This window comes from Xiphophorus hellerii, chromosome 20 (genome assembly GCF_003331165.1).
Source record: "Xiphophorus hellerii strain 12219 chromosome 20, Xiphophorus_hellerii-4.1, whole genome shotgun sequence".
In the NCBI taxonomy this organism is placed as follows: domain Eukaryota; kingdom Metazoa; phylum Chordata; class Actinopteri; order Cyprinodontiformes; family Poeciliidae; genus Xiphophorus; species Xiphophorus hellerii.
Window position 1 is genome coordinate 6,077,395 of NC_045691.1, and position 12,039 is coordinate 6,089,433.

A 12,039-nucleotide genomic window follows, 5' to 3' on the forward strand; every position below is an offset into this window, starting at 1 on the left:
GCAACGCCCCCTACTGTTGTTGGCTGGTAGAGTTGCTCAGTTTAACTTTTTGGTTTAGAGAACATGACCTGCTAATGGTCTGTCTGGAGTTTTCTGGAACAAATGGGTTGTTTGTCCACTCCTGAGTTTGTAAAAGAAGGCTAAAGAATAAATACAGACTGAAAGACAGAACTGGCCCCAGGTTGTATGAGACCCTAAACAGAATTCCGTTTGGGTCCCCAAACACAGCTAAGCCCATTAGTCAATGTCACTGACCTTTATTGCAGTAAATACTGAATTAAAGAAATGTTTGTCTTTTTGTTTTTAGTTTATTTTTTGTAAATAGAAACATAAATTATTGATTTATATTTAAGTTATGCCTATTCATAACACAACTATCACCTATCAAATAGCATTTGTTCAATTTTCAATTTGACATGCTTTTGTCTATGTTCTCTTGGAGCCTGACAGTAAACATCAGACTAGAGGTTTTCTGTACCGTAAGCAAAAACTAACAAACAACACCACTTCTAATTCAATAAAATTATTTGTCCTCTTTTTTGTGGTAATTTTTCTTTTAAGATTTGCAAAGTAAAATTGAACACGGTATTTGAAGTATTACAAATAAGACACATGGATTTTTTTCATTTTTATTCAAAATACATGACTAAGGAAGTAGAGACAAAAAAATAGTTTGTTTCTCTTTCTTCAGCAGTTAATGTTAGTGTGGTTAATTTTACACCAAGGTCGTGACTGTTACTAACACAAAGTATACATTTCTTTAAATTCAAAATCTATGGGTTTCAATATCTTATTAAAAAATCCAACCATATTGAAAATCAGCAATCATTGTTTCTCTTTTTTAATGCTATATATATATATATATATATATATATATATATATATATATATATATATATATATGCTAAATACATTTAATTGTAAATTTATATTTTAAACTTTAAAGCATCTGGCTTTAAAACTTCAAATATATCCATACTTCAGCATGTAGCCATTTATTAGATTTTGGCCATACGGTGGCGGTAGAGAGTCTTTCACTACGTAGATAAACCAGTGAGAAGCATTCCAAGCACTCATTGTACCTTTCAAGGAAGGTAATAGACTGTATAGTTATCACCTGAGTAGGATTGTCTCAATCCCACAAACTATACAACCTACTACCTCACCTTGCTAGGCTCAACTTCAAGTATATATCTATGTTCTTTAAAAAAATGCTTTCTTGCTCAAATATTAAACAATGATGTATTTTTAAATAAATGTCTTTGCAGCAGCTCGGTAATGACAATCCTGTGCCTGCATGTGTCTTCAGATGCCTTTAAGTTGAGCGTTTATTTCTTTTCTGAGTTCCATAACTGAAGAAGCTTCCGAAGTGCATGAAGGCTTGGCTTGAACCGTGGCTTATTCTGTTTCCTTTGGAAAGACAGTAGATTGTATAGTTATCTCAAAAGGAGGACATGAACCCCACAACTATTCAATCTACTACCTCAGCCTTAAGGACAGATGATTTGGCAGGTAGGTGTGGAAATCTGGCATTTGAACCTACAAGACACATTTAAAAAAAAGTAAAGTTATTCTTCAGTTACAACATTTACTTTCCCCAAATCATGATTGTCATTATAGTTATGAATAAAAGCAGAATATGAGACTGAGAACTGTCAAAGCATTTGAAATGAAATGCATTCAAGCTTTTTAATGCAATTGGGAAACAATTGTGTCAAAGTATTCTTTTTTTCAGTGGGTTTTTAAACAGTCGCAAACACACCAAGAGATATTGTTAAACTACTATTTTTTAGGAATTGTTCTATTTAAGCAAATAGCTGTTTATTTACCTGCTAAGGGTGTTTAAACAACTTAAAATCAAACCCTATTTAGGATTAGGAGGGATAGCTCAGAGGATCTAGTTTCACTTAGTAATCTATGACTTCCTGTTTTACCTGGGGGAAGAATATGATGACACAAAGGCCCATTTCTCTTTGCCAGTTTTCAAAACAGGAAAACCAAGAAACAAAAAAATCTAGAGGAAATAGCTACCTGTCTGAGCTTGTTCATGTATATAATAGTCACAGCAATAAAAAAAAAAAGAATGTAGCAGGAACTGTCCCAAACAAAACCAGGTTTATCTGGTCACATAAGGCCAAATAACACACAAAAATCTCACCAAACATAAAAAACAACCTTCATTTATGACCATCGCAGTCCTCAAATCTAAAATGTTTAGAAAAAGTGTGTTGCGACCTAAAAGTAAGAGTGCACTGTTTCTGTGTTGTGAAAAGATCATTATCAAGAATGATCTTTGACCCTTCTTCACAGAGAAGAAGGATCAACCATTGCAGTGCAACCATTGAAAACTGTCACAGATGAAGAGGAGGGAAGATCATGTGGCAAAAGAGGGTTCTACAACAGGAGCGCCAATATTTTGCAGAAAATATCAAGTTATTCAAATAGAATTGTTTTCTTTACTGTTTAAATGTGAATGTAGCTTACAGATTGGCTTATTTTAATATTTATGTTTAGCATAAGAGTAAGTTCATCATAAAGTTGTGAGGACATCTTTATCAGGGGTGGCATGAAGTCTGAAGGGCATTGTGGTTGGAATGGTCATTATACACTTATCAGCTTATGATTGGCAAAAAAGATTTCTCCTTCATAACTGACACATCATAAAAACGTGTTCCTTACTGATCTATCAAAAACTATGGAAAAGTAATCTATATTCAGAACAAATAGTATATAAAACAACAAAATAGTGATTTAAAAAATATCGACTTAGATTTTTGTTTTTCAAATTTAGGTACAGTTTCCTCAGTTCACTCTCATATTTCTCCAACCATAAAGTGAAGAAAATCAAAGGAAATAAGAACAAAGATACCTTGAAACCTACATTTTCCATTTTAGGGAGTTGTTTGGCAGCTACACCTAACATCTGTGGTGCAGCATGTGAACTGCTTACTCTTTGCTCTGCCTGCCTATAAGTTCTGTCTTTCTTTTCCATGGAGTTTTGGTACAGCTAAGGGATTTGCTTGCTTGTGACTTATCTCAGTGACTCTACTGTTTATAATTTTCCAATATAATGTGATGTGAGGAACTAAACGTAGATGTCTGGAAGTTGCCCTTTTTTAGTTCAGCGTGACAGCCACTTCAAGTCCATTGAAAAGAAGTCTGTGTACTGTGCCAGCTAGAAGCTGGGACACAAGCTGGGTGAGTGGCCAAGTCTAGACGAGGCCGCACTTTGACGGGGAAAATTGAGGCCAGACACTGGTGTAGTAGAAGGCAATGGTCAAACCATGCAAAGTGCTGGGACACTTTGCATAAATTAACATGTGAACCATGTTAGCTGAAAGGCAGCTATGCTTTTCATTGACATTCTCAATTCCTTTTTACCCAATTAATGCCAGCAGAGATTGAAATGTTTTGGCAGGCTGCGTGGCTGTGCCAGCAGGACATGCTCAGTGGGGCAGAAAAAAACAGTGGGGCATCAGACAGTAAGTACTCTTAATTAAGATGCTGAATTAATCAAATGCAAAATGATATTAGACTATTCTGACAATGGCTTACTAGCAGAAAAATATATCAACAACATTATTTAATACCATTGAAGTGAATCATATATACCAATAGTACCTACCTATAGTAAAAGAGAGCATTTATTTATTTTCCTTATAAGCTCTGTAGCACATATGGCTTTGTGAAAAGCAGCATCTTACCAGTATACATATTAAAAAGAGAAATCAGTATTGTGGAAATGTAGGGAAGAGTAGATTAAAAAACTAAGTTTTTAAAGTTGTAGATATTAAACCTGGATGATTGGATTAATTTCAAAATGACATTTATTATGTCCGTACTTTACTTTTAGACAATATCCCAAAAATATAGCTTAGTGACAAAGATTGGGGCTATAATTTAAGAGACAATTTAAAAAAAAAAAATCTTTCTGTTCATAAGCCAAAAATAAGTTTGTGTATTACAGTTTGTGGGGTGAAAATGTGGAACAATATGCATGGCAGGTTAGAACAAAGGTATAAATTAATGTAAAAAACTGTGTAAAAAGACATTTAGAGGAGGTATGCAGCTGAGGTTGGTGGCTCGTACTTTTCTGTCACATAAAGTATTTATCTTGGATAGTATTATTCACTTATTTTATTCCTGCAGTCACTTTTTGGTTTCTGTTTTTTGTGATTTGCTTTTCTTGATGTGCCAGTTAAACTACAGAAGTGTAATTTGCCATTCATTTCCCCACCAATCACATTTGTATTTTAGTTCTATGTGGCTCAAATTCTATTTTCCATAATTTCTGTCAAAACATGCATTATGCTTTTTTTCTTGACCAACGTGTATGCCCTGTGAGTAAACACTTACCTTGGAACTTTGTTGTCTCTTTTTGACAACAGATACGAGTTTTGTCTGGCTATGTCTTTGGTGCATTAAACTAAATGATGGACAAATTATCATTAGAGGTGATTTTTTTGTAAATAACAGGATACCACATGTCCAACTGGCTTAAGATTATGTTCAATAAAGGTAAGGGTCAAATGTAAAATAGGTGATGATCATGTCTTTCTGCTCATGTATCCAAATGGCAGTGTTACACTAGAAAGGATTTTGGGGGAAAGGAATAGAGGAAGCTACAATCAAGTGGTTTCTTTTGATGGCTAATCACATTAAGCAAGCTATATTTTTAAAGATGTTGGTTTGCAGTTTTAAAAATATGTTCTTGTGTCTACTTTTATAATCAGACACTTATTCAAAATGTCCCTGCAATGCTTTGCAACTTGTTGCACTCGTTGCTGTTGCACTTATTACTGGATGACATGTAACTGTCTCAACAGTGTTGAACATTCACCCAGAACAAAACCAGGTTTCTTCCTGCCCAATTTCTATCTGCTATACACAAACATTAAAATAAGACAAATCTGGAGATGAGACTAAATGGGCCTTGAATGCTTGCCCTTTTCACTAGTCAAAAATAATGCTGCAGAGGACACTACCATTCCCATGTTGTGGTTGGGCTACAACAACCCACCAGAGAAAAAATGTCCATAAAAGAATAATGCTGCCTGGACAGCAATTGGTGACCTATAATTTCAGAAAAAAAATAGTAAAGAACCTTTATAATGTGAAATATTTTATGACATCCCTTATGATATTGCAGCAATTTTTCATTGCCTTGTTTCTCCGAGCATTAATACAAGAAACTGGGGCTGGTAATGTGTGATGTGAAGCTGTGCTCCATGTCCAACTTGGGTTGCACACGCCTGTGACCAACCCCCCTTAACAAAATAGCTATAATGACTATTTAAGTACTGATACACCTCAGGACTTTTAACGTTTACCTTGGAACCAAATGTATGTGGGAGAATATATTATCTTCTCCCACATATATTTGCTTTGTGAGAGATCATCATGACTAACCAGTCTGAGTGGTAAAAAATATAAACAATTGACAGTTCCACTGCTAGCATATGTAGTTACTTAAAGAAGTATGTGATGGTCTGTTTGTTTTATGTTTATTATAATAAAGCTAAAAGAGCATAATTTGTGGTCATTTCCAGTATCTACTATCAACTGTTTTCAAGTCTGATTTTGCATCAACATGTTTTTAAGAGTTGTGGGGTGTGAAAGTCTGCAAGTACTTTTAATGGTTTTCCTGATGTGCTAGCTGCTTGAAATCAGTGCTGCAGCTACAATGATCATAAGGCAGTGTTTTAAAGTTTGTTTAGTAAACCACTGTCAATTTTAAATCAGTCATTTAATGGAAAACCTGCCACAAAGATAAAGACAGATGGTAAAACACTGGCCAACTATTTAGAGTCTGTCTAAAGAGATCTCTCACAGCTTTTGCTTAATGGTTTCTCTTGGTAGTCTTTTGTAAGACGGCTGTACTCCAAAGAGTTTGATCAAGTGCTGTTTATAGGCCCTGAAACAGTTTTGCTAACAGGAAGAGCTGATTAAGTGTGTGCAGTCTGACCTGATGAAAGCAAAAAGGCAAAACGAGACTTTGATCCTTACGACCACAGAGTCACACCAGCTATGGGGAGGAGAGAAAGACAAATAGCGGAAGAAGTGGCTTTCCAAACAACATGTCATCAAGCTATATGGCAAGTTCATCTGAGGAGAACTTAAGGGGAGGAGGAAATAGGCTCATTTTTTTCTCCTGGCTCCCACCCACTTTGTTTTTCTTCATTCACTCTATGTGTGTTACAATATGTAATAATATGTTTGTATCATACATTCAAACAGATGTCTACAACTGGCAACTTCGCCTGCTGGCTTACATAACTTTACATAGTGCAGCATAAATCTATGCAAATGTAATGCAAAAGCTACGGTTATAGACAGTAAAGAGAAACTGAGTGGTACGTAAAGTGAAAATAAAAGATACTTTTTCCTGTAGACTAACTACTCAACATGTGTGCTTTGATGCTTTAGTGACTAGAAAAGCAGTCCAAAAAAAAATCAAGTCTATTTGATCTGAAGCAGAATTTCTTCATCCTGGTAACACAACCCTCTTCATGAGCAGAACAGTTTTCCACAGAAAGATCAGGTTTACACTGGTTTTTAAAACAGGTTTATCAAAGGGCACCATCCAAGAGCATTTTAAGCAACAACACAAACTGTTTGAAAGATGTGAGCAGCACATTTGCCCAAAAGAGTATTTTTTGTTTTGTGGGCGATAGCTGGTGATAGTTACACTTCAATGTTGTTTCTAACTGCAGATTTTGAGCACCTTTCATTACTGAGAACTTCCTGTTTGAAACTTAGAGGTAATAATCACTGTTTATTTGGTTGGTGATTTGAAGATTGCAGCAAAATATGTTTTGCTGCAATCAAAACATATTTGTTAAAACAGAGAAAATAGAGCCACAAATATGTCTTTTATTCTTATGATCCCACATTACCATAAATAAAAAATGTTCCTATGTACACAAAGTTTGAAAACTTTGAGCAACAACAATGCATTTAAACAAGATCGCATTATTCAAACAAAATCCAAGTTTGTATTACTGAATTGTAACCGTCTCCGATTTCTGAATTGTTAGCAAAAGAGAGATCTGTGTTGTGCAGAAGGTAATATTAAAATATGTTTGAAACGCCAACAGACACAAATAAAGGAGGCCTCGTTACAAAAGGACAACGAAGGCCCAAACAGAACCAGAAAAAGAAATGAGAAATACCTGATGTCTTTTTATGTCAATATCAGGCTAGCGGTCACACACTGGCAATAAGGAAAAGGTATTGAAGAGAGAAAAAACAAAAAGCGTTGGTTGAAAAAGAAGAAAAGAATACTATTCCACACCTCTTTCTTTCGCCTGAGGAATGAGGGAAAGGCTGAGCAGTGTGTAAGTGTGCAACCCCACTCGAACAGGGGCTGGGGCTTGAGAGCAGCTTTTGGGCCATGCCCTCCTCTCTCCCTGCCCACTTTTACATGATTGCCAAGAAGCACAGAAAAGAAGGCAGGAAAAGAAATCACTAAGTTAGAAAATCTCGTTTCCACACATCCCATAAATCACAAAGAACAACGTTGATTACGCTGTAAATATAGAGAGAATTTAGCTTTGACACAGAGCTACAGTTGGCTAATTAAACTCAAGTGCAGCAGTCATGTGAGATGTAGATTATGTGTCATCTAATAGACATCCCACTTGACTGAAGGAGTAAAAGTAATTGAAAAGCTATTTAGCTATTTACTAAATTAGAAATGAGTACTTACTTGCTGTCTGGTAGCAAAGCTAAAGGGTTGAAAGATTTATCTGTAGCTGGCCAAACAGTTTTGTGCCGAGTTGTCCTGAAGCGAGTGAGTTAAAGTCTTGTCTCAGAGCCGTGCAGTAAAGCCTTTTGTCAGCAGTTGGCATCATTCCCAGGTAGTTCATGCCTCACAGTTCCCATTTTCAGTGGTTCCTCCAGACGTCTTCAGTTGGTCTGCACCTGCCTTTGTTTTTTATGCAGACTTTTTACAGAAAAGAGAAAGGAGAATGGTCAGCACTGAGATTCATTAGTCTAACAATATTTTTGGTAGTAAACTAGTGTAAAATGTCAACACAACAGGAAATTCTTTACTGCTAAACACACTAAGGCAACAAATTGTATCTGGAGACTCTAAAAAATCTCAAGCAAAAAGGAAAAAAATAGGGCAAGAATCAGGTTTGAGTTCTGGAAAAGCACAAATCCCAGAAAATAAAAATAACTCAAATAATAGTTTCAGCCTTATGAGTAAACATCAGTATCTTTTATCAGGCAATATCCAAGACAGCTTTCTGTGTGACGTCACAACTCTTTGTCCTTTAGGCTGATACTGCTTTGCATGTTTTTTTTAAAATCCTTTCTCATTCTGTGCAGTCCTCCTTCCAAGAATTTACCTCATTGATATCTGCAAAAAAAAAGTATGAATGACTTCTCTGAATAAAGACAAGAAGACAGCAGCAACAAGCTCCCTTTTGCTAATCTCTCTGTGTCTTTCTCTTCCTGTTTGTGAGCATTGAGCTTGTAAAACTTTCAGCTGCAAGGATTTGAGCCAGCCTTCATTGGCACGATTTCAAAAGAGCAATGCCTGTCTCAGGAAAAGAAAAAACAGAGAAAAGTCAAAGGAGACGAGTTTCAGAAGGTCTGGCGTTTGCAGTCTCTCCTCCCCTCACCCTCTTTCTTGGACTCTCCACGCAGTGGCACTCTTTTCCTCTCTGCCTTCGGGGTATTTTTTGCTCATGCCAGCTTAGCTCCAAGCCTTCCTGTTATCTAGAATCATGGTCATTTGAATTGCTCCACATATTCTGATCCTTATCAAACAGAGCACACACAGAAAATGAAATGCGCGCAGCAGCACTATTTCCTGAATGTTGCCTCCAACTTTCCAGATGTATGTCAAACTCTCCTGGGGCTCAGCACTGCTTGTGTTATAGTTCACACAAGGTTCTGGCTGCTGTCTTTTCTTCCTGTACTGTAATGGCTTGAGAAACTCTCATCTAGACTTTGGTGTAGCTCTCCTAGTGAAAGCATAGCACTGGAATAAATTTATTCTCAGACTTATAACTGATGATCCGTTATTGTTTTTCTACTGTTGTCAGTTTTGATGTAAAATCTGAACAAAGTTTTAAAGGGGCGGTACTATGTATCTTCCAGGCATATGGTGCCATTTTTATAGCACAATCAAGTAGTTATGTTATCTTCAGTTGTTATAAAGAAGCTGCATAGATCAAACATGACTTGAAAAAGGTTTGGCTTAACAATTGGATGCCTTGAAATTAGCCTCTGACTTTTGAAATGTTCCTACTCTTTCCTATACTGCAGCATCTGGAGTTTACGGAAGAGTCACAGGCTGTTTCCATTAATCATATATCTGGGCAATTTTATTGAACTTTATTTTTTTTTATTTTTTACAACACATGTTGAAGGTTACATTCTTCCGTCTCTTACTGACATTTGTCATCTGCATTACAACTTGGCAACAGGAGATGAGACAGTAGGTGTTCTTAACAAATGTAATAATGATTACAGAACAACAAAACGAAATCAACAGACAGATAACAGCAAAATAAAAAAAAATACAAAACATACGATTAAATCCTCCCTGAGTTAAAGTGGTTCCCACCATGGTATTTTAGACCGACCCAAGAGAACACACAAGTGCAAAAGGGCAATCCTGTTATTGTGTCACTGAAATAATAACGGTATGACAGAGCTCCACCTTATATTAACAACTGTTTTTTGAAGCCTTAAGGAATATGTGATTTCTTCCATCAAATGAATGTCCCAAACTTTTTGTATCCATGTGTTATATGTAGGAGGTCCTGGCTTCAGCCATCTGATAGTTATGCATTTCAATGCTGCTGTAAGCAAGATTCTTAGAAGATATCTATCATCCTTCCTGTCCAATCCATCAGGTATTACTCCCAAAATTGCCACAAAGGGGGTTTTTGGAACATTTCTTCTAAAAATTACCTTGAGAGCTTCAAAAATGTCCTCCCAGAATACACTTAGTTTAGGACAAGCCCAAAAGATATGAGTATGATTTGCATTCTGCGTCCCACAGTTTCTCCAGCATGGACTGGGTTGTGTTGGGTTCATTTTACTGGTTATTGCTGGTGTTCTGAAAACCGGACTATTACTTTCCATTTGAATTCTCTCCATGTATTAGAATTTGTTGTTAATTGTGCTTCAGTACATATTTCTTCCCATGTGTCTCCTGCTATTGACTCCTGCAATTCAGTCTCCCATTTATGCTTTATGTTTGTGGAATCGTGCACATTTATGGACAGAAACAGGTCATATATTTTACTAATTACTTTATCATTTCCCTTTCCCCTTTGTATGTCCATTAGGAAATTTTCTATAGGTGTAGATTCAAGAAGTTTAGTCCAATTGTTGTGTGTCGTCACAAAGGTTCTAAGTTGTAAGTATCTATAGAAGTCCGTCTTAGGGAGGCCAAATTCACTTTTTATCTGTTCAAAGGTTTTGAAATTCCCCTTATTAATTAATTGGTGGATATGAGATAGCCCATAATTAGACCAGTTTTTGAACCCAGAATCTAAGTTGTTCGGTGTAAATGTCTTCATATATCCTATATTTGATAAAAGTGAAATCTGTTTTGATAATTTAAAAGCCGATTGTATTTTGTTCCAAACTTTGAGGGTGTTTTTTGTCCAGATTGTCATTTCCTTTGCAGGAGTATCTAAGAAAGGTAATGTTTGTAGTGGTATTGAACACCTGCTTTCCTCTATTTCCAGCCAACGAGTATCTGCACTATTTTGTAGCCATACTAATAAGGGTTTAAGTTGTGCAGCCCAGTAATAATATTTTAAGTTTGGGAGTTTGAGGCCTCCTTTGAGTTTAGGTAACTGCAGGGTTTTCAATCTGATTCTAGGTCTCTTTTTTTGCCAAATGAATCCAGTTATCATTTTATCTAAAGTGTCAAAGGTAGATTTGGGAATCTCCACCGGTAGCATCTGGAATAGATAGAGTAGTCTTGGCAAAACGTTCATACGGATACTTTCAACACGACCTATCAGAGAGATAGGGAGTGTATCCCAACGCTCCAGGTCATTTCTAATGACTCGTAGAAGTTTGCTATAGTTTGCCTCATAGAGGTCACATAGAAGTGGAGGTATTTGAATACCCAGATATTTGATACCGTTCTTGGGCCACTTAAAGCCACTCTGTGCTTTTATGAAGTCTGAAATTGTGCCATTTACATCCATAGCTTCCGTCTTTTCTATGTTGATTTTGTAGCCTGAGTAAAATCCATATTGAGAGATGAGCTCTTTCAGGTGGGGGATTGTTGATTTAGGTTCCGTCAAATACAATAATACATCATCAGCATATAATGAGATTTTGTGTACTTCCTTGTTAATTTCTATCCCTTTAATATTAGCATCATCTCTAATGATTTGGGCTAACGGTTCAATACTAACGGCAAACAGAAGGGGTGATAGCGGGCACCCCTGTCTGCACCCCCGTTCTAATGAAAATCTAGCTGATCTAAAGCCATTAACTTTAACTGCTGCCTGTGGAGAGGAGTAAAGTGTTTGCACCCAGTCAACAAAATGTGGGCCAAATCCAAAACATTTCAAAGTATGAATTAAGTATTTCCAAGACACTCTGTCAAACGCCTTTTGGGCATCTAAGGATATAATTGCTGATTCAATCTTTCTCTCTTTTTGAACGCTTGTTATGTTTAGTAAGCGCCTTAGATTATCAGCATAGTACCTGCCTACAATAAATCCTGTCTGATCGGGATGTATGATTTGGGTGATGAATTTGTTAAGTCGTCTTGCTAGGATTGCTGTGAGTATGCGTGAATCTGTATTCAACAGTGATATAGGTCTATAGGACTGGCAGTCTGTAGGATCCTTACCCTCTTTGTGGATTACTACTATAGTGGCTTCTGTCCAAGATGGTGCCATAGTTTTGGATTTTAAAGCATGGTGATATGCTTTTAATAGCAGGGGGGCCAGAAGATCTAGAAAAGTTTTATAAAACTCGTTTGTAAATCCATCTGGGCCTGGACTTTTGTTGTTCTTAAGCGATTTAATTATCTGCTTGATCTCCCAT

General features: G+C 36.5%; 1 long non-coding RNA gene across 1 annotated transcript; it reads right to left on the reverse strand.

Moving 5' to 3' along the window:
- Nucleotides 1-890: 890 nt before the first annotated feature.
- LOC116709863 (uncharacterized) lies at nt 891-7,681 on the reverse strand. Its single transcript, XR_004336981.1, has 3 exons — nt 7,173-7,681; nt 1,484-1,539; nt 891-1,410 (listed from the first exon to the last, which is right to left on the reverse strand). It is a non-coding gene; the product is annotated as an uncharacterized LOC116709863 (long non-coding RNA).
- Nucleotides 7,682-12,039: the final 4,358 nt, after the last annotated feature.